This window comes from Sus scrofa, chromosome 9, assembly GCF_054392235.1.
Source record: "Sus scrofa isolate SSC_HxYL_T2T_F1_AM1 chromosome 9, Sscrofa_HxYL_maternal_Yorkshire_Landrace_v2.0, whole genome shotgun sequence".
Lineage (NCBI taxonomy): Eukaryota > Metazoa > Chordata > Mammalia > Artiodactyla > Suidae > Sus > Sus scrofa.
This window is the reverse complement of record NC_139391.1, coordinates 40571442-40591418: the sequence shown is the minus strand read 5'-3', so window position 1 is coordinate 40591418 and position 19977 is coordinate 40571442. Positions and strand designations below refer to the sequence as shown.

Here is a 19977-nt window from a genome sequence, read left to right as displayed (position 1 = left end):
GTGGGAAGCGAGTGGGAAAGCACTCACTGTAACGGGAGCTCACCCTCTGGGGCCAAGGTGGCTGGTCCTGCAAGAAGGCCAGAGGAAGATGGCACCGTTCAGCTGAGAGGCGGCGGCAGGCACCCATGCCCTCTTTCCAGCCAGCCCATCCCCAGAGCAGAAGGCGGTTAGGACAGCCGGGGCTGGTTAGCCTGCAGGGTGGCCAGCTCTGAGGAGGAGCCTCTGTGACGGGCAGGGGACTGTTGCAGCTCAGAGTTGCTGGGTTTCCAGGCCTCTGCACCTCACCTATGGCTGCGCTGACCCTCACCCCCAGCGGCTGGCAGTCAGCCCGTGGCAACTGTCCCTTTAAGGTGACACTGCCCCTGGAGGCAGTCTCAGGCGTCTCTGTGCAGGGGTGGGCACCCTCACCACCTAGAAATGTCAGTTCTCTCCTACTGGGATGTCCTCTGCCCCACCCTCTTCTATTTGGGGGAATTTGTGTCTGGGGGGGTCTGCCCTTCTCTCTGAGGCGGGGGGCACTCTCTGTCCCAGGCCTATGTCTCAAGGCCTTTTGCCCAGAAGCCCCTAAGGAGCCCCTTGTTCTTACTCTCTGCGTGGAACAGTGGTGTGTTTTAAGGAATCAAAACTCCTCTTGTCACCAGTGTATTTCCTTAGGCCCACCAGCCGCAGGTGCTGAAATGCCCCCATTCCAGCCATGTGTCTTTGTTAGGAACGAGTTTTCTATAGAAAGACCCTGTCAAAATGCAAATGTTACCGGGAGAGGGTAACACATTAACTTATTACCATCCAGTATCACTTTAGTGCCACGTATCAGCTTCCCAGCTGAGAACAGGGCCTGGGGGAGAGAGGAGAATGCAGAACAGGTAAGCTTTGAAGAGGGAAGGGCCTGGGAGTGGGGAAAGGGGAGCCTGGGCAGGATGAGGGCAGAGCCTGGCCAGGCGGGAAAGGGGAGGGTGACACTAGGGCAAGAAGCCAGCATGGTCTGTTATGGGGCCATCAGCGGGGCTGCTTCCCCAGGCCCCAGTGTGACCTCATTTTTAAGAAGGGGCAGTCTTGGACAGACATAGTCCCTTCTAGATTATAAAGGAAAAGAAAGAGCTCTGTGGATGAGTCAGACATGATAACATTTCTTTTTGCCATACGTTCTTTTCTTTGCTAACCCTTTGTTCCTCCGCTACTGTGAATATGAAGCTGTAACGCCTGAAGACACACTGACAGAGAGGAAGAGGAGACAGACACTGCAGGGCAGGAAAAGGCAGGCTGAAATTAAAGCCCAGGTCTTTCCTCCAAGAGCATAGTCCACACAGACAGCAGATAAGAGACCACTTGCAGCCTTAGGCGATTTTCCTAGCAAACCCCCATGGGGACAGCTGCAAAGGTCTTCTCTCTTCCGGCCTCTAACAGCCACACCAAATAGGCATTTTGTGTTTATCTTGCAAAGAAAAGAAACACCATAACATCCATCCAAGGAAAGGAAGCCCTGTACCCACAGGCATGCTGCAGAGTGCAGGGCGTGGAGATGGAAAGGCGGGAGCAGAGAAAAGGGGGCAGCCCTCGGGTGAGGGTGAGAAGATGCTGGAGATGAGATCATCCGATGGGAGGACAATTCAAGGAAGAAGGGCCGAGGATGGGGATGAGGCAGGGTCAGCTGCCGATTGATACTTGTCATCCGCCTCTACATGGATTAAATCATGAGCCACTGTAGCTGCCCACTTGCAGCGCCCCCTGGGCAGAGCTCAGAGTGGAGACCAGGAGTGAGGCACTCTGCTCCCAGAAAACTGGAAAAACAGGTCTTCAGGTAGATATTTTTAGGAGAAGATTTTGAGCCCCAATTCTGGCATCTCCTCACATCTCGAAAAACACTGCAATCCTTCCTGATGACTGACGTCTGTGACGAGGCGCGACCTTCACAGGACCAGCAGCAAACTTCTGTAAAAGCTGTGCACGGCTGCATGCACCTCCTCTTCACCAAAATCACAGATGTCCTGATATATTTATCACATATATCCTGATATTGCCCCTTTCCCCTTTGGGGTGTATTTTGGTCAAGGTCATCTGTGAGTGCAGCCACTCCCCAGGGTGAGCCAGTGAGCCCCGAGGGAACTCAGGAGAGAAACAGAATACCGGCTCTGTAGCTGAGGTGCCTGCCAAAGGAGTGATTCCACTAAGCCCGGACCGTAAGAAATGCGCCGAATTCCTTACCTTGAGATCTGGTTTGCTGTAAATCCACGTGCCCTTTTTTGAAAAAGCTCCTGTATTTCTTAGCTCCCCCCTCGCCTCCTCAGAGCAGTTTTGCAGGGCTATCTGAGATGCTGTCTCCCAGGCTCAAGTCCTAATTTTGCCCCAACTAAAACTTAACTCGCAGTTTTCAGGTTGTGTGTGTGTGTGTGTGTGTGTTTTAAAAAATTGACACCAGAGAGGAGTTACAGCAAGAGTCTTAACCATGGTTCCCTGAGGATTGGAAGCAGCTGGCAGAGAGCTTGACTGGGTGGCTAATGTTTTTGTGAATATTTTTGGTGGGGGGGGGGCGGCTCATGAACACCCTTCTTTATCTCCAGCAAACATTCAGTAAAATCTGACACACACATGGAAGATGGAGCGAGTGGAGGGTATTTGAAAATCCTGTGTGGGGGCTGAATCCCATGTCTTGGTTGATGTGTCATAAGAAGGCAGCAGGATGGCCAACGACTGAACTAATTCAGAGGGGACACGGTCAGGGGTGACCAAGAGAACATAAGCCACCTGCGAACTTGAAGAAATCACGGGTGACTTTTGACTTCCACAGACCGATGAGGTGATGGGCCCACACTGACTCTAAAACCATGTCTCCAGGTCCGATGAGACCCCCGCAAACAGCGTGGAGTGGGGTAACATTTGGGGAAATTGGCTGATGTGTTTTCCCAGGCATTTCTCCCTCGTGTTGAGGAAGTGGTGATAAACCAGAAGGCAAGTCTTGTATTTTGTGTTTCAAAAGCCTAGCCCTCGAAGCAGGACAGAGAGAACCCAGAACAAAAATCAGAAGATTTGGAGCAATATGCGGTCCATCAGGGCCAGGGTATCCCCAGCCCAGGGAAACAAGATGCATCCCCCTGGGCCAGAGGATGGAGGATGGAGAGACCCGGGCAGCAGGAGAGCGCTTCCCAGTGTGCTTGGAGAAAGGCGCTGGCTCCCTGCCACGCTCTCCAGGCTGTGTCCAGAGATGGGCTTGGGTAATTCACAGAACTTCCAATGTGAGGGTCCAGGGGCACAGTACTCGTGTCCCTTCCCCAGTGAGAGGAAAGCAGCAATTTCCAGAGTCCCAGGGTGCCTTGCCCGGCATGGGCACAGAAGACCCTTCTGTGGAGCATCTAGGCATATGGGCAGGGTCCTTGCAAAGAATGCCTGGCTTGCAGCTGACAGCTGTGGACACGTGGCTCAGAAAAGCCCAGGAGCCTGGAATGGCTCTGTGACTGGAAAGAGGAGGACCCAGTGGTGACCTGTGTGGCCCCAGGGCTGCAGCCCAGACTGGACCGGGAGACGGGTGGATGCCAGCGTGGCAAGAGAGGACCGTGAGAAATGGAATCACCACCCTTCCTCCACCCCATGCCAGGGCACCGGGCGGCCCCTACCCAGAGCAGAGGCAATCTCCCACCAAGTGAAAAATGGGAGCCTTGGAATTAACTGGAGGTTAGTTTCCTGCCCCAGAATGTAAACTCGCAATCAAAAATCATTTTAGTTATGGCCAAAGTAGTTACGTTTCCTGTACACATTCTTCTGTGTGAGCTGAGGTTCTGAACCTCAACCACGTTTGGCTCAGGGAGTTTGGGGTCTCAGCCCAGCTGTGGGGCATGCAAGAAGCTCAGGGATGAGGCAGGAGGGGGTCCCCTAGGGAATGACCTCCCTGTGCCATGGTTCCCCAGGGCAGGTGAACAGAGGGAGGAGGGCGGGGGGCCACTTCCTCTGAGGCTGACCTCAAAGCTGTGTGCTGGGACTAGAGGACCTGGCGGCCTTCTCTCTCCTCCCTGCAGAAACTTGCCCTTTCTCCCCCAGAGTCACACTCTCTCAGCAGAAAGGATGAAAAGGATACACCCTGGATGCTGGGATTCCACGGGAGAGCCTGACCGCCCCCCTCTGGGCTGGAGGGGGAGTGACTCACTGGCAGGAAAATGGCCAAAGAAAAACAATGACGAGGCAGCCAGAGCCACCCAAGTGTCAGCAGAGAGAACACTGCCCACGCCTGATCCCCGGGGAGGCCTCCAACAGACATCCCAAGGTCAAGCTGTGAAACCCAGCTGCCTGCTGTTCAGGCAGGGGGCCCCGCCCACTGGCAATGAGTGAGGGGACCTGAGAGCCTCCTGGAAATTCACAAGGTGGGTCCCTGCTTCCGTAGGTCACCGCCGCTTCCCCACCCCCTCCTCCTGATCTGTAGGAAAGACTTTGCTCAGGTCTCCAAGGAGGCGGGATTCCCAGCCTCACACTACCTGCTCCTTGCCTGGCTGGATTCTCTTTGTACTTTTTCTCTGGTGCGTGGGTGCCATTTATCCAGCAAGAATTAACCGCTTCACAGCCTTACACTCCTTTTCTGGGCTTCTCTTGTTTTCCTTTGTCTGCCCTTGAGTCTCTGGGGTTGGGCTGCCTCCACTCAAGGTTGCGAGGGGATTTCCACAAGGTGCTTCCTGGGGACTTTCAGGCATGAGGGTGCATTGGAGTGTTTTAGTGTCTGCACCCCCACTAGAAAATTCACCTCAACCTCCCAGGGGTGGAGGAGGCAAGGAGGGGGCGTACTGAGAAGTAGATGGCTCAAGCTTTGCACCAGACTAAAAGGAATCCCACCACCCCAGAGTTCCCACCTACAGAGGTCAGCCATTAATCACCTTCTGGAAGCCTGTTGCAAGGTTTGTAATAGAAATGCTCTGTTGTCATGGTAACCCTCCCAGGTTGGCCGGGCCTGGCCGCTAGGCCTGCCTGGCTCTTCTGGGTTTCAGGTTTATTTACAGGCTGCAGCCTGGTAGGTCTCAAGAGCAGCTTCTTATAATCCAGGGCCCAAGGGGAAGGTTTCGAGTGACCTTGGCCTCAACTAGTCCTTCCTCCACAATGTGATTCCAAATCTGGCTCATGCCCATGGACGGGATGTGCCCACTGACTTGTGTATTTGCATACTTGCCTCTTTGGATGCTTGTATACTTGCAGATTTGTATATTTGAAAAATCCTGGGCTTTGGAGCAGACATACGTAAGTCTGAATACTGACTGCCAGGTGATAGCTGTGTGTCTTTGGGCAAGTTCCTAAAATCTCTGATCTTCAGATTTTACCTCTTGAAGCAGGGGTAATAATACCTCCTTCACAGTGTAATTGTTAGACTTCAAGTGATAATTATGTAATGTGGGAGTGGCAGGCTTTTTCAAAAAAGGGCCAGCCGGTAAATATCTTAGGTTTAACAGGCTACAGGGGCTCTGTTGCAGCTATTCAACTCTGCCCTTTGACCACAGAGGCCACCAGAGCCATCGTAAGTAAAGAGTGTGGCCATGTCTAAAATGCTTCAGAGTCTGTCCCTGGTTGGGCTGAGCAGGGGCTGGATCTGAATAAATGATTTGCATTGGCCACTGTGAGCAGGGGCTCTGGCAAAGGACAGCAATGTGGTGACCCCGCTGAGGCTGGGATGAGGACTTCAGACTGGCTTCTGAGTCAGTCTGTGCGTCAGGCTCTACGGGGCCCCAAGTGTCCCTGGGGAGGTGCGCAAGCAGCCAGGGCACCTGTGCGCTGAGCTGGGATTTATTAAGGCTCTTAGCCCAGACCTTCCTCGCAGAACTTTGCTGTGAATGAGAGAAGGAAACGGGTACTTAGCCCCCTTGCTGCCCTCTGGCTTCTGCCAGCTCTGGGCAGTGGGGGTTTCCTGGACCCTCCAACAGCCAAGGGGATTCGGAGCCATTTTTCATTCTGTCCTCACTGATTCCAGCCAGTGGGTAGGGCTGTGCTAAACTGTTTGCCTGAAAGGTGCTCAGCCTCGCTGAGGGGTGAGCAGGCCTCAGCCATCTGTCCCTCTCGTGAGACAGGAGCCCAGGTCCTTGGGTCCAGAAAGTGTGGGCTGTGGGGTATCTGTCCTTCTAGAGGGCTGGGTCACTGCAGCTCGGCAAGCACCATGACCTGCTTTCAGAACTCCGGCTGGTGACTTCCCAAGCTGGAGGCCTACGGATCAGGCCTGTCGGTGTCAAGGGACCATGAGGGGGGCAGAGCTTGGTGCTGGTCTGGATGAGCCACCACAAGACCACAAGGAAGGATGTTCCCATCTTGGGCCTCAGTTTACCTCTCTGTAAAATCGGTTCATCCCTCCTGCTCTGCCAGCCTCAGTGAGGCCGAGTAGTGGTGGGGAGCAGCCTGGCTGCAGGGATCTGTGGGAACAGGCGGTGCACGACTCTCAGAAGGTTCTATTTCTGTGCTGTATGCGGATGACACGGTGTTTTCTCCTGACAAGAGCCCAACAGCCATTCCTTCCTGCTCTCCCCTGTGGCATTGCTGTGGGGGGTGGGTGGGTATTTCCACTTCTCACTGACAGCTTTCTGTGCCACGGGGCACTTTCTTCAGCTCCTAATACCAACGCTTTACATGTGCACAGCACTTCACAGTTTACAAAGCAACGTCGCAGACCAAACAGGTCTGATTTCTTCTCTGTAAAAACCTTTTGAGGTTGGTCTGGCAGGCAGGTCCGGGTCCCCGTCAGGGATGAGGGAACTCCGTTAGACGGGTTCACCCTGTGTCTGGTCCACACGGCCAGCAGGCTCAGAGCAAGGGCCAGGGGACCTCCGCCCACTGCCCTGCGCCGCCCACCCTCTCGTCGTGCCACCTTGGCCTCTTCAAAGCTTCTCGGGAAATTTGCTCCTTATTAAAAAAAAGAAAAAAGAAAAAAGATTGTTCTGGCTTACCTCTAGCTTTTCACTGTAGTAAAAGTACTAAAGGAATAGTTTGAGAGGCGTGGAGGGAAGTAAATTTTTTTACAAAAAGAAGAAGAGGGTTTTTAGGTGGGAAAGCTGCTTTCTTTCCCCAGAACAGAGCTCCTGTCGGCATCACTGGCTCAAACAAAATTCTGTTTTCAAATGTGACTGTTTCCCCCAAGCCTTTCACAAGCTCCAGGCAGTCAGGTTTGAGGGAGCGTGTGAGCTGTTTTTACCAGGCTCAGGCTCTCCCTATTCATTGTTAGAGGAAAAAAAAAAAAAAAAAAAAAAAAAAAAAAAAAAAAAAAAAAAGACAGTCCAAAATCCTGAAGGATTTTCCCCTGGTCATGAATTGGCACCCAGCTGCCTGCCAATGTCCACTCCCACCAGCATGCTGGCTGCTTCCCTGGGGGGCCCTGAAGCCAAAACACTGTTTTCCTCTTTGAGCTTCTTGCTTAGCCCCCCAGGTCCCGCCTCTGAATGAAAGCAGCTTGACAAGCTGACCGCGCTCTAGGCGGTCGCTACCCCAGGGGCCTCTGGTCTGCGGACACGTGGACGTAACCTTCTCCATCCAGGGGGTGAAAAGACAGCCCTGGATCCCCCCGCCAAGGCTTCTAGAGGGGACTGCCCTCTGAACTTCCACTCTTGGGCACTCTGTCTTCTCTAGGTCCTGCTTGGGTGGTAGCCAAGACTGTGAGCCACGGAGATGAAAAAGAAAAATGATAGGGCTGAGCCAAGCCTCCTGACAGCAAAAGGCCCTCTGGAGGAAGCGAGAACCCCCACAGAGAAAATCTTTGCAAACTGCCATCCTTTCCCCCTCCCTGCTCCCCCTTCTCCTCCTCTCCATCCTTTTCTCCTCTGTCTCTTTCCCCACTTCTTCCCTCTTCCCCTGGAAAACCGACCTTCCTTACAGAGCAGACCACCTCTCCCGCAGCCCCTCACATATGGTCTCTTCCAGGACCAATGAGGTTTGGGTCAATGTTAACGCTAGGTAAAATTCTGTTAGAGTGAATGCTGAACTCCAAGAAGCTGTCTAAATAATTTTGTTACATTGAAAGTTTTTCTAGAAAATGATGCCAGGAAAAGAAAACATGAGTGAACATCTTTGAGGCCCCACCGCGCGTTTTCACTGTCAGGCTGGGATATTAAAGGAATATCCCAGGTCCGGTGTTGACACTTACTCTGAGCCCCAGTGCCTCACCTGCCACCCCCACCAGACTCCTTCCAGGTCCCCTCAGATGCCTCCATCCAGATGTTCCTGACAGCTGCATGATCAGCTGGCATTGATTCCCCGCTAGGAATCCCCCGAGGACTTCCTGTGTGATGAGCACCTGGCTGGGTGCTGCGAAGACATTCTAAACTGCAGGACAAGGTTCCTGCCCTCGTGCTGTTTGCAATCCAGATCGGACAGACACTGTCAAGGGGGATAAAACAAGGCCACACCTAGTTCCGTGCTACCCTGCGAGAACGGCAGATGCCAGCAGCCGTCTACCTGCCGGGTGACCCCATCCTTCTAGACACAGGTGGAGATGAAGTCTGCCTTTCGCTCCATCCCCATCTTCCCAACATCTCATAGTCCTTTGAGCATATTGTACAAACACCACTCTAGAACCTATCACACTGTGCTGCGTGCTAGTTATTTTCATCTCTGTCTTTGTAAGCATTTTGAGCTCAAAGGCTCCATCTTGCAAAGTATCTAGTGAAGGACCAGGCGCACTGTTCGTTTTTAAGAAATTTTAAAAATGTTTATTGGCTGTATGATGTGAGCTGGGGACGGGTGCAGAGAATGGTTGGCTGGCTGCCCTTCCGTGTGGGATTCTGTAACAGGGCCGCACTGCACTTCATTCTGCTTCCAAGGAGCATAAGGAAAGGAGCTGTTCCAGAGGACTGGATATGCAATCATGGAGCGCTCAGCTCGGGGAGAAGGAAATTAGAATCCTGGGGGTTCCTCCGCTATGCATGACGTTGGGGTCAGGAAGTCTAGGTTGGAGCAGTCGGAGGAAACAGGCCTCTCTGGGCCCCGCTTCATGGCATCTTTGGGAGCATTGCTGTCTGCATTGTGATTCTCTCCAATATGCCGTGAACCCCCCAGACACGCTTCCCGTGAGACAAGACCCGTGATGAGGGTCGGAGGAGGAGAAAGAACTCTCTTTGAGGGTCCTGTCCTTTGCTCAGTGAGAAATGATCTATTAGAGGCTGACAAATCAATAAAGGCCATTTAAGCCCCTTTCTTGGAGTCGGTGTGACTTACAGGAAGGCAACGGTGCAGCGCCCGGCTGGTGCCATGGGCCCCTTGCGCCTTCCCCTCCGCAATTATAGCAAATTTGCCTAATGCACTAAAAGCCGATGAATCATGTCCACTGGTGATGGGATGGGAAGGCGAGAGAGAAGACGTCGGATGCTGGCAGATGCCCCGCTAACCCTGGTTTTAATTAGGTTTGAGTGGATAACAACAAAACAATTCTTCATGTGGGACAACCAAGCGTGGTGAAAAAGAGGCCCAAAGTTGGTTGTTGCAAATGAGCAAAATCCTGGTTTTGAGGGAGGCCAATGTCACTTCTTCCATCTTCATCATATCCCTTGAAAGGGTTGGGGCTTTGCTCAAGCATTGCTGGATTTAGACCCATGCTCTCCACATGGGGGCCCAGGTTAACACCTTATAAGTATTCTACTTATTCCTTGCCATGGGATGGGAATCCTACAGTGATTGGGCTTATGGGCCTGAATCATGAGGAGCAAGTCACAGCATTCCTCTCTTTTGCTAAGGATAGAATTTTCAGTCTCAAAATTTAATCAAGAATTCTATAAGATAACTGGACTGTATTGATCAAAACTGCCAAGGTCAAGAAAGATGAGGGAGGACTTAGGAACTGCTCCAGGTTCAAGGCTATAAAGAGATATCATGAGGACCGAATATAACCCTTGATCCAGGATTAGCTAAATTAGCTAAAACTGTAGCTACAATGCTAATTTCCTAACTTTGATTATTATTGTCCTGTGCTAATGTACGGAAATGTCCTTATGTCTAGCATGTGCACACTGAAGGGATTAAGTGGCACGATATCTGCACTTACATTTGAATGGTTCAGGAAAAAAACCCTACCTATTGAAAGCAGACATGGTAAAATATCACTAGGTGTGGAATCTAGGTGAAGAATAGATGGGAATTCTTTGTACTGACTTGGCATCTTTTCTATAAGTGCTAAGTCATGGCAAAGTAAGAAGATTAAAAAATAGCCTATAGCCAACTATACCCAGGGGAACAGTATCTTTCAGTCCTTTTCTCTTCCGCTTTTCCCAAACCATCCTCTCCATCCAAATCAGGGCCAGGTTTGGGGTTTAAATCTCTAGATATACAGGGAGTTGTGGGTGATTCCTGTAGGTGAAGAGGTTTCTTTCATGATGAGGTTACAGAAAGATATTTGCCCAAGGAACCAATGAAAATGAAGGGGTTGAGTCAGGTGATCATCAAGCTCCTTTCCAGCTCCAATGTTCTGTAAACTTCTGATTCCATGAAGTAGGGGGAAAAAAAAGCTATAATAGTTTGAGGACCTTAAAACAACTTGAGGAGTTCCTCTCACAGTGCAGTGGTTAACAAATCTGACCAGGAACCATGAGGTGGCAGGTTCGATCCCTGGCCTCGATCAGTGGGTTAAGGATCTGGCATTGCCATGAGCTGTGGTGTAGGTCGAAGAAGTGGCTTGGGTCTGGGGTTGCTGTGGCTGAGGTGTAGGTGGCAGCTACAGCTATGATTAGACCCCTAGCCTGGGAACCTCCATATGCCCATGAGTGTGGCCCTGGAAAAGACAAAAACAAAAAAAAAAAACAAAAAAAAAAACCACCTTGAAATAACCCTCCTGCTTTGTTTGTGCTACTGATATTCCCTAGGAGCACACACAGCAGAAGAAGTGACTGTTCCACCTTCCTCTGTGTAGAGGGCTTCCCCTTTTCTGGAAGCCCAAGGCAATGCTATTGCCCCACTGGTCTCAGCCCACCCAGTTCCTTCTCCCAGGATAATTCCTGCTCAGTTTTGCTGACCTAATGCAATTCCTCAGGGTTCCCAGGACCAAGAGCATGAGAACATACTCAGTTAAGAGGCAAAGGATCTGTATTGAGGTTCAATATATCTCTCTGTATACATAGAGATGCCCACATCCATTTTCCAATGCCAATCTCCAAAATTATAATTCTGGAATAATTTTCACAAAGTCCTCCATTACAAAATCTCTTCTAAAAATATTAAATGAACACCTGTCATCAGTTCTGAGTTTCTCTGCACCTGAAGACCAACCCATCTGCCAAGAATGGCTGGGGCACCTTCATAGGTGCTGAATAAGATTATTTGATAACCCCAGGGGTGCTTAGTCCCATGCCACCAACCAGGAGCTGATTCTCCTACTCACAGGCAGGAAATAAGAAGTAGATTCTTGGTTGGGAAAGGAGAACTGGCCACAATGAACGATAAATGCTGGAATGTACACTTTTGTGTGTGTTTGTTTTTGACTACGTAGCAGGCAACTACAAGGGACATTTCTGGTTGACATACTGAGTAATCATTCTTCTCTATGATCAGAATCCCAGTGTTGCTTGTGAATAAAAACAGTCACCTTCCCAGACTCTCCTGAAGCTAAGAGTGCTCACAGGATCTAGTTTCGGCAGATGGATTATAAGCAGAAATTTCAGGGAAGGTTATTTCTCCTGATAAAAAATAGACTCAGCTGGCACTAGTCTTTCCTCTTTGCCTTCCTCCTGTCTTCAATCCTGGGAGGTAAGTGTCTGTGATGCCTGGCTGGAGAACCAGCCATGCTTGGAGCCGCAATGATGGGAGCCAGAAACACTGTTGGGACAGCAGGGTCCAGTAGGAACCTGGGCTCTTAACTCCTTCTGAGCTGCCCCTGGACATCTCATTACATGGGGGAAATGTGCTCCATGTGGTAGGGTTTTTCTTCTATGCCCCTGAACGCAACCTCAATCCTGAGCCATCCACCCCCTCCTTCATCCCGGTGATTTTTCAAGGCTCTGGCTCCACACCCACGACCACCCATCTGCTCCTCAGCGCTACAATGCCTGATTCAGGACCCACAGCCTAAGCAAAACAATTAGGATAAATCAGGACTTTTTTTTTTTTTTTAATAAAAAATGTGGATTTGGAGTTACAATGGCACAAAGTCAACAATAGCGGCAGCCATGGGGTTGAGGTGAGAAGAAAGCCTTGTGAGGAGGTTGCCATTGGCCAGTGTAATTCCCAGCCAGAGACGATGGTGCTTGTGACATCATTTCCATCCCTACGTCAAACTCTGCATAAAGCCGGTCTTCACCTTGGACTTTCTCACTGTGGAAGCTGAGACATTTCTTTCTTTTCCTTGAGGCAGGTCATACTGAAAAAGCCCTAACTGGCTCGGGGCTCACTGCGGGTGTGAGCCGAAGGAAGGGAAAGTCTTGGCCACAGCTCCTGGGTCCTTGGGATGGGCCTCATGCCTGGTGACCTGGGGTGTGCTGTGTAAGAGCAGGAACCTTCGTTTAAGGAAAGTTCACGTCCATGCCAGGGTCATTCTTCATCCCAGTGGGACACATATTTTGATCTCTGGGCCCAGTGAGAACAGTTTTGTCAGCCTTGAAAATGAGACCCGTCCTGGAGAAAAACAGGAGTCTATTTTGCTGGCCTCGGGGGAGGGGACACAGGCTAATGGAATGTCCTGTGGTGAGTTATCAGCTCCTCTTTCAGGAAACACGATCACAGGGGACAACACTCACTTTCATAAAATTGTCTCTGACACCATCTTAATTCCACAAATTACTGTCCACCGGAGCTGTAAGGAGTTATTTTTAAACTAAATCTACTTGGCAGGCCGTAGGGCAGGCTTTCAGAGTGTAGCTCATAAATGGTCCTACACCTTTCCAAGTGAAATCCCTGGCACTTGTATGTAGTTTTAACCCAGAGGGAGAGGAAGGGCCCCGCCTAGAGCCATGGAGGGGACAGCAGGGCTCAGAGGACAAAGGAAAAGCCCACGTGCTCTGGACCCGGCCGCTCTTCTGACCCAGTATCTCCTGGAACGGGGGGAGCACATGATGTGTTTGCTGGGGGAAGGGTGAGACCCTCCCAGTTCACATCGAGGTGAGCAGCCAGGCCCTGATACACTGCAGGGTGTCATTTCTTTTCTGGAACCCTCACCTTGAGAACAAAATCTGCACAGAAGTGAACACTGTCCCTCTTCGAAGACACAGTGCCTTATGTTCATGGTCAGCCCTGCGCCCCAGGAATCTGCATGTCCCCGAGATGCTATGGCTTTTATCCCTGGCCTTGGGGGACGGCAGAGATGGTTGCTTAGGATGGAGAATCTAAGCCTTCTCTCCTGCCCATGGCTTCTGGATTCGGCGACTACACCCACCCTCTCCAGCCTTCATTCTTCCAGAATGAGCCACGTGGCCTTCCTTGTCCCAGTTGAGCTAGATACTACGTAAAACTAAAGGGTGCGGGCTCCTACAGAGCTGTGGTACCCTCACCCCAAACACCTTAGGGATGTGCCGTGGGGCTGTCAACGAGACCCTCAGCCTCACAGCAGTTCCACATCATAGAGCAGGAGATGTGGCTCAGAGGAGGCTAGACATTCACTTAGGATGCCCAGCTTCTGCCGGAGCTGGTCTCTGTCTCTGAGGTCAGTGTGCCCAGTCCTCTTCCAGCCTGCATTTCCCCCAGAAAACTGTGGCCAGAGCAGCAGTCAGGTCTTTGGGGACCGGTGGCATAGTGGGGGGTGGGGGTGGTGAGGTTCACTCACCTGGGTGTCTTTGCACCTGACGGCTCTGCAGGTGTTTGAGGTCAGCGTGAGACCTGATGCTCCCCTCCCCCACTCCTCTACCTCCCTTCTCTTCAAAAGAGGAAGAAAAAGAGCATTAGCGCCTTTATCTTTGACCCGGGTCACAGCTGGAGAAGAACATGAGTGAAACAGTCCTTGTGGCTCTGAAAACCCCTGGCTGCTTTCCTGGGGTTGAGTCATGTCTCCGCTTCAGGAAGGTGTCATTAATTTGGTGCAAGAAATGAACAAATGCAAGTAACAGTGTGGCGGAGAGCTCCCCAAAGGAGCTGAGAACGTTCTGGGTTTTATCCACAAGCGTGGGCTGAAAGCAAAGATTACAGAAGGTGTTGATGGGCCTGGAGCTTGAAAACATTCCTTTGGAGCAATTAAGAGGCAGCTTAGAGCCTCACTGGGCTATACTGCTTTGAAGATGCCTGTAGTTGGATCAGGAGGGGTTTTTTTTCCTCAAATATGTTTTTATAATAAGTGTGTTGGGGGTGCGACCAAGGTTGGGGCTTAACTCCTGGAGCTGGGGTCCCTGGGGTTGTGGCTGGAAGTAAATGGGTGGCAGGAAATAAAAAGCTATTAAAAAGTGTCTGATGCCTCTGCTCTTCCATCTAAGAATGTGAGGATAAAAGCAATATCTCCAGACAGGATTCAGATCCCAGCCTACAGTTTAGTTTGGGGCGGGGGGAGTCCACGAAGCGCCTGCTTCTGAGGGTGGCCCAGGAGAGTCTTTCTACATAACTTTTCTGGGACTGGAGCCGAACTTCACAGGAAATCTGGCCACGGCCCATCAGACCAGGGCCTCCTGCAGGAGCCAGGGACCAGACGACTGGCCTCAGGGGTGGTGGGAGATGAGTTCTTGTTACTGCATTGTCTTTACTGTTGTTAAAAAACAATGCTTGTATGTATTCAGGGTGCTTAATTTGATGTTCTGATACTCATATACATTGTGAAATGATTACCACAATCAAGCTAACGAACGTGCATTGCCTCACAGTTACCATCTTGGCAAATTTCAAGTGTCCAAGGCAGTATTGTAACTAGAGTCCCATTGCTGTCCACTGGATTTCTGGGACCTATTCATCCTACGTGACTAAAACATGGTACTCTTTGCCATCTGCTCCCTCCCCACCTGCCGCTTGTCCCTGGTAACTGCTACTTTACTCTCTGTTTCTATGAATTTGACTTTTTTGGTTGCACGTGTAAGTAAGGCGGTGTAGTATTTGTCTTTTTGTGTCAGGTTTATTTCACTTAGCACAAAATCCTCCAGGTTCATCCATGTTGATGCAAATGGCAGCATTTTCTTCTTTTAAAAGGCTGAGTCATATTTATATATAAATAAATCAATCCCTGGGGTTTATAATCTCATACACATAATGTGTATATACTTATAACCTCATATATATGTGAGATTTCTTTACTTTTTTTTTTTTTTTTTTTTTTTTTTTTTGCCTTTTAGGGCCTCACTCATGGCATATGGAGGTTCCCAGGTTAGGGGTTGAATCGGAGCTACAGCTGCTGACCTACACCACAGCCACAGCAATGCAGGATCTGCGCTGTGTCTGCAACCTATACCACAGCTCACGGCAACGCCAGATCCTTAACCCACTGAGTGAGGCCAGGGATCGAACCTGCAACATTATGGTTCCTGCTCAGATGCATTTCCCCTGCACCACAATGGGAAATCTGAGATTTCTTTATCATTCACCCATCAGTGAACACCTAGATTGTGTCCATATCTTGGCCATTGCAAATAATGCTACAGTGAGGAGTTCCCATCGTGGTGCAGTGGTTAAGGAATCCGACTAGGAACCATGAGGTTGCAGGTTCGATCCCTGGCCTTGCTCAGTGGGTTAAGGATCCGGTGTTGCCATGAGCTGTGGTGTAGGTTGCAGACACAGCTCGGATCCCGTGTTGCTGCGGCTCTGGCGTAGGTCGGCGGCTACAGCTCCGATTAGACCCCTAGTCTGGGAACCTCCATATGCCACAGGAAGCAGCCTAGAAAAGGCAAAAAGACAAAATAATAATAATAATAATGATAATTATGATGATGATGATGATGATAATAATAATGCAGTGAATGTGGAGGTGCAGATGTCTCTTTGAGATCCAGATTTCATTTCCTTTGGACACCTGCCCAGAAGTGACATCGCTAGATTGTATGGGATGCTGGATGGCAATAAACTGACCCAATAGGAACCTCTTTTTTGCTGGATGTACTCTGGGAGCACAGAGATTGGACCCTCACCCCAGCTCAGTCTGGATTCTGGAGGACCCCTTTCTACAGCAGCCTAGATTTCCCGAGGCCACTGCATGTCCTGGCACTGACTCCCTGAGCTGCTGAGGGATCTTGTGGTGTCCCAGCACCTCTTCCCACCACCCCTCCAGGAAGCTGGCTTTCGATCAAGTCCCTGCTAGAAGGGAGCAGCCTTAGGAGAAGGACAACCCCATACTGCAACAGGGACAAAGGGAAAAGAACAGGTCTCTTCTGGACTGGGGTGTCTGATCTGCTGACCCAAGGCTCCCACAGGCTACTTTCTTCTCTTTCATCCCCAGCCTTCTTTTCTAAGATGTTCTAAGGAGTCTTGCCTCTCCTTTTCTAAATTGGTACAGTCCCACAGCTGGAGGGGTCATTATGTCTCCTAAGGAAGCCACCTTCAAATCATTCCTTTCCCTTGGCCGGCTCTGGAAGCTTCCTGAGCCTCAGAACCCCCAGCAAACCTTCCAAAACCCACCTGAGGCCCTGTTCGGCTGAGCAAATTAGTCAGTGTGCAAAGGTGCCTTGGGCCTGGGGCTCACTGACCAGCCTGCCAAAGGACCCGCTGACTCCAGGTCCCTCCTTCTGAGCGGTAACTGCAGGGCTAGGCCTGGACACTGGAGCTGGAGGGACATCCAGGGACAGCGCTGGGTTCAAGGATATTCCCCCTCCCCACCTCCCAGGGCTCTGAGATGAGGCGTGCATGCTGCCTTCCCCTCACTCAGCAGGCAGAGCTGGCCACCTTCCAAGGAGTCTTAGCCCTGGAATCCAGACTCTTCTCCTCCCCTTCCTCGCCTGCACCCAGAGGGCTTTGATCAAAGTAAGAAGAGAAGTTAACAGGTTTCATGGAAGTAGAGTCGTGCGGAAACCATGGGAGACGTGGTTAGCTTCTCTGTCAGTAATTTAAACCTAGAAGGTTTCCAGAAATGGCTGAGCTGGGGAACTGACCCCAAACACCTGGCCTTTTGCCAGTTTGAGGAGACTAAGGAAGGGAGCTGGAGCCTCTGGCTCAGGGCATTACCCTCCGGGAGAATCAGCCCCACTGTCCCAGGGCCCACACTGTGCAGGCTTTTTCTCCCAACATCAAAATCCTGCAAGGGTCTATGTCTACCTGTAAAGCATGAGCCAGGTTCAGAAGTTTGCCAACCCTGTATCTGAGCCAGTGGTTTATCACCCTTCTCCTGCCCATCAGCAGAGGGTAGCACCTGTCATCTAGGTGAATAGGAGGGAAGCAAAGGATACTGGGAAAGGCCTGGGAATACTTGTGGTGAAGAGCCAGATGGATCTGACTCTTGCCATCTGATGATCTTGGGCAAGTTACTTAACTACACGGAACCCCAGCTTCTTTGTTTGACGAATAGTGGCAATACCATCTACTCTTGGGACTTTGTGGGGAATAGTGAGCTACCCATGTAAAATGCTTAGCACTGTGCTTGCCACAAAATTAGACCTCAAAAAAATGTACACTATTATATATAAAATAGATGGGCAACTAGGACCTACCATACAGCACAGGCAAATTTATTCAGTACTGTGTAATAACCTATATGGGAAAAGAATCTGGAAAGGAATGGATATATATATATGTGCGTGTGTGTGTGTGTGTGATTTACTTTTCTGTACTCCTGAAATTAACACAACTTTTAAGTCAGCTAGATTGCAATAAAATTTAAATGAATAAATACATCAAATTTGATTTTGTAAAAAAAAAAAAAAAACCTAGCTAGTAGTTCCCATTGTGGCTATGTGGAAATAAATTTGACTAGAATCTATGAGGATGCAGGTTCGATCCCTGGCCTTGCTTGGTGGGTTAAGGATCCAGTGTTGCTGTAAGCTGTGGTGTGGGTTGCAGACGCAGCTTGGATCTGGTGTTTCTTGTATCTATGTTTCTGTAAACATAGTACATGCCTTAGTTTAAAAAAATCTTCCTGTGCTAAAAAATGCCTACCACCATCTGAGCCATCAGTGAGCTGTAGCAGATCAAGGATCACTGAACACAGTTCACCATAACAAACATAATAATTATTTTTAAAGAATTTGAAATGTTGCAAGAACTACTAAAATGTGGCACAAAGACAGGAAGTAAGCAAATGCTGTTGGAAAAAAAACGGTGCTGATAAACTTGCTTGACTCAGGGTTGCCACAAATGTTCAATTTGTAAAAACGACAATATCTGGAAAGAACAGCAAAACAAGATATGCCTGATTTAACCTCTTAATGTTGTAATATCTATCCATTCATCTACCCAATGAATAGTAGTTGATGACCAGCTAAGAACATACCAGTGAAAACAGGACACACAAAATTTCCATCCTTGTGAGTCTAGTGAGTACAGGCAAATAATATATGATAGCACTGATATTTAATTACAATTGTCATTAATGTGATTGTACACAAAATGTCATCTGGGAATGCCCACAGTCTAGATAAAATCAGCTCACATTCCCAAACCACTTTCAAGAAGATGAAAGACCTGTACACTACATCTGTTGAAATAACCATACACTGAAAACTGGGAGACATTGATGAAAGAAACCGAAGAAACAAATACATGGAAAAATATTCCATGCTTATTGACTGGAGAAATTAATATTGTTAAAATGTCCATCCTGCCCAAAGCAATCTAGAGATTCAATGAAATCTTTATAAAAATTTCAATGATATTTTCACAGAAATTTAAAAAATCCTAAAATGTGTATGGAATCACAAAGACAATGGATAGCCAGCTGAAGCAATCCTGGGAAAGAAGAATAAAGCTGGAGGCATCACATTTCCTGATTACCAATTATATTACGAAGTTATAGTAATCAAAATAGCATGATATTAGTATAAAAACAAATGTAAAATCAATGTAACAGAATAGAGAGCCCCCAAATTAATATACAAATGGTTAATTTATTTTCAACAAAGGAGCTAAAAATATCCAGTGGGGAAATGATAATGATCCCAATAAACAGTGTTGGGAAACTGGATTACCACGTCCAAAAGAATAAAACCAAACTCTTAAGCCATTCACAAAATCAACTCAAAATGAACCAAAGACTTAAACATAAGACCTGAAACTATAAAACTCCTAAAAGAAACCATAGGGGGTAAGCTCCTTGACTTTGGTCTCGGCAATGATTTTTTTGGGATTTGACACCAAAAGCAAAGGTAACAAAAGCAAAAATAAATAAGGAGGACTACATCAAACTAAAAAGCTTTTGCTCAGTAAAATAAACCACCAGCAAAATGAAAAGACAGCCTATAGAATGGGAGAAAGCATTTGCAAACCATACATATGATAAGAGCTTAGTATCTGAAATATAAAGGGAATTCACGCAACTCAATAGCAATAAATAAATAAATAAATAAACAATTTAAAAATAGACAAAGGACCTGAAAAGGCAATTTTCCAAAGAAGATAGGCAAATGCCCAACAGGTAGATGAAAATGTGCTCAATATCACTGATCAGGGAAATACAAATCAAAACCATAATGAGATACCACCTCACATCTGTTAGAACAGTTATCCAAAAAAAAAAAAAAAAAAAAAAACAAGAAATAGCAAGTGCTGATGAGGATGTGGAGAAAAGAGAAGGCTTGTACATCATGAGAATGTACATTCCAGCCACTACAGAAACCAGTATAGAAGTTCCTAAAAAAATTAAAAATGGAACCACCATATAATCCAGCAATCCAACTTCTGGGTCTTTATCAGGAGGAAATGAGATCAGGATCTCAAAGTGGCATCGGCACCTCCGTGTTCAATGCAGCCTTATTCACCAAGGGCCAGAAGTGGAAACAACCTAAGCGTCCAGCCGTGGGTGAATGGATGAAGAAGATGATAGAACTCACAGAAAACAGCGAGTAGAGAAGCGGTTTCGGGGACCAGAGGGTACAAGAAGTAGGGAGCGGTTGGTAAAAGGGCATGAGCTTTCAGTTATAAAGATAAATACGGTCTGAGGACCTAGTGTGTGACGTGGTGACTGCAGTTGATAACACGGTACTGACATTTGCTGAGAGCAGACAA

The 19977-nt window shown here is 48.8% G+C and overlaps 1 long non-coding RNA gene across 1 annotated transcript in view; it reads left to right on the top strand.

Moving 5' to 3' along the window:
* Positions 1 to 4082: 4082 nt before the first annotated feature.
* Positions 4083 to 19977, top strand: part of LOC146399854 (uncharacterized) — a 35315-nt gene continuing 19420 nt past the window's right edge. The window contains exon 1 of the long non-coding RNA XR_014816726.1: positions 4083 to 4349. This is a non-coding gene — a long non-coding RNA (uncharacterized LOC146399854). The remainder of the gene's footprint in view (positions 4350 to 19977) is intronic.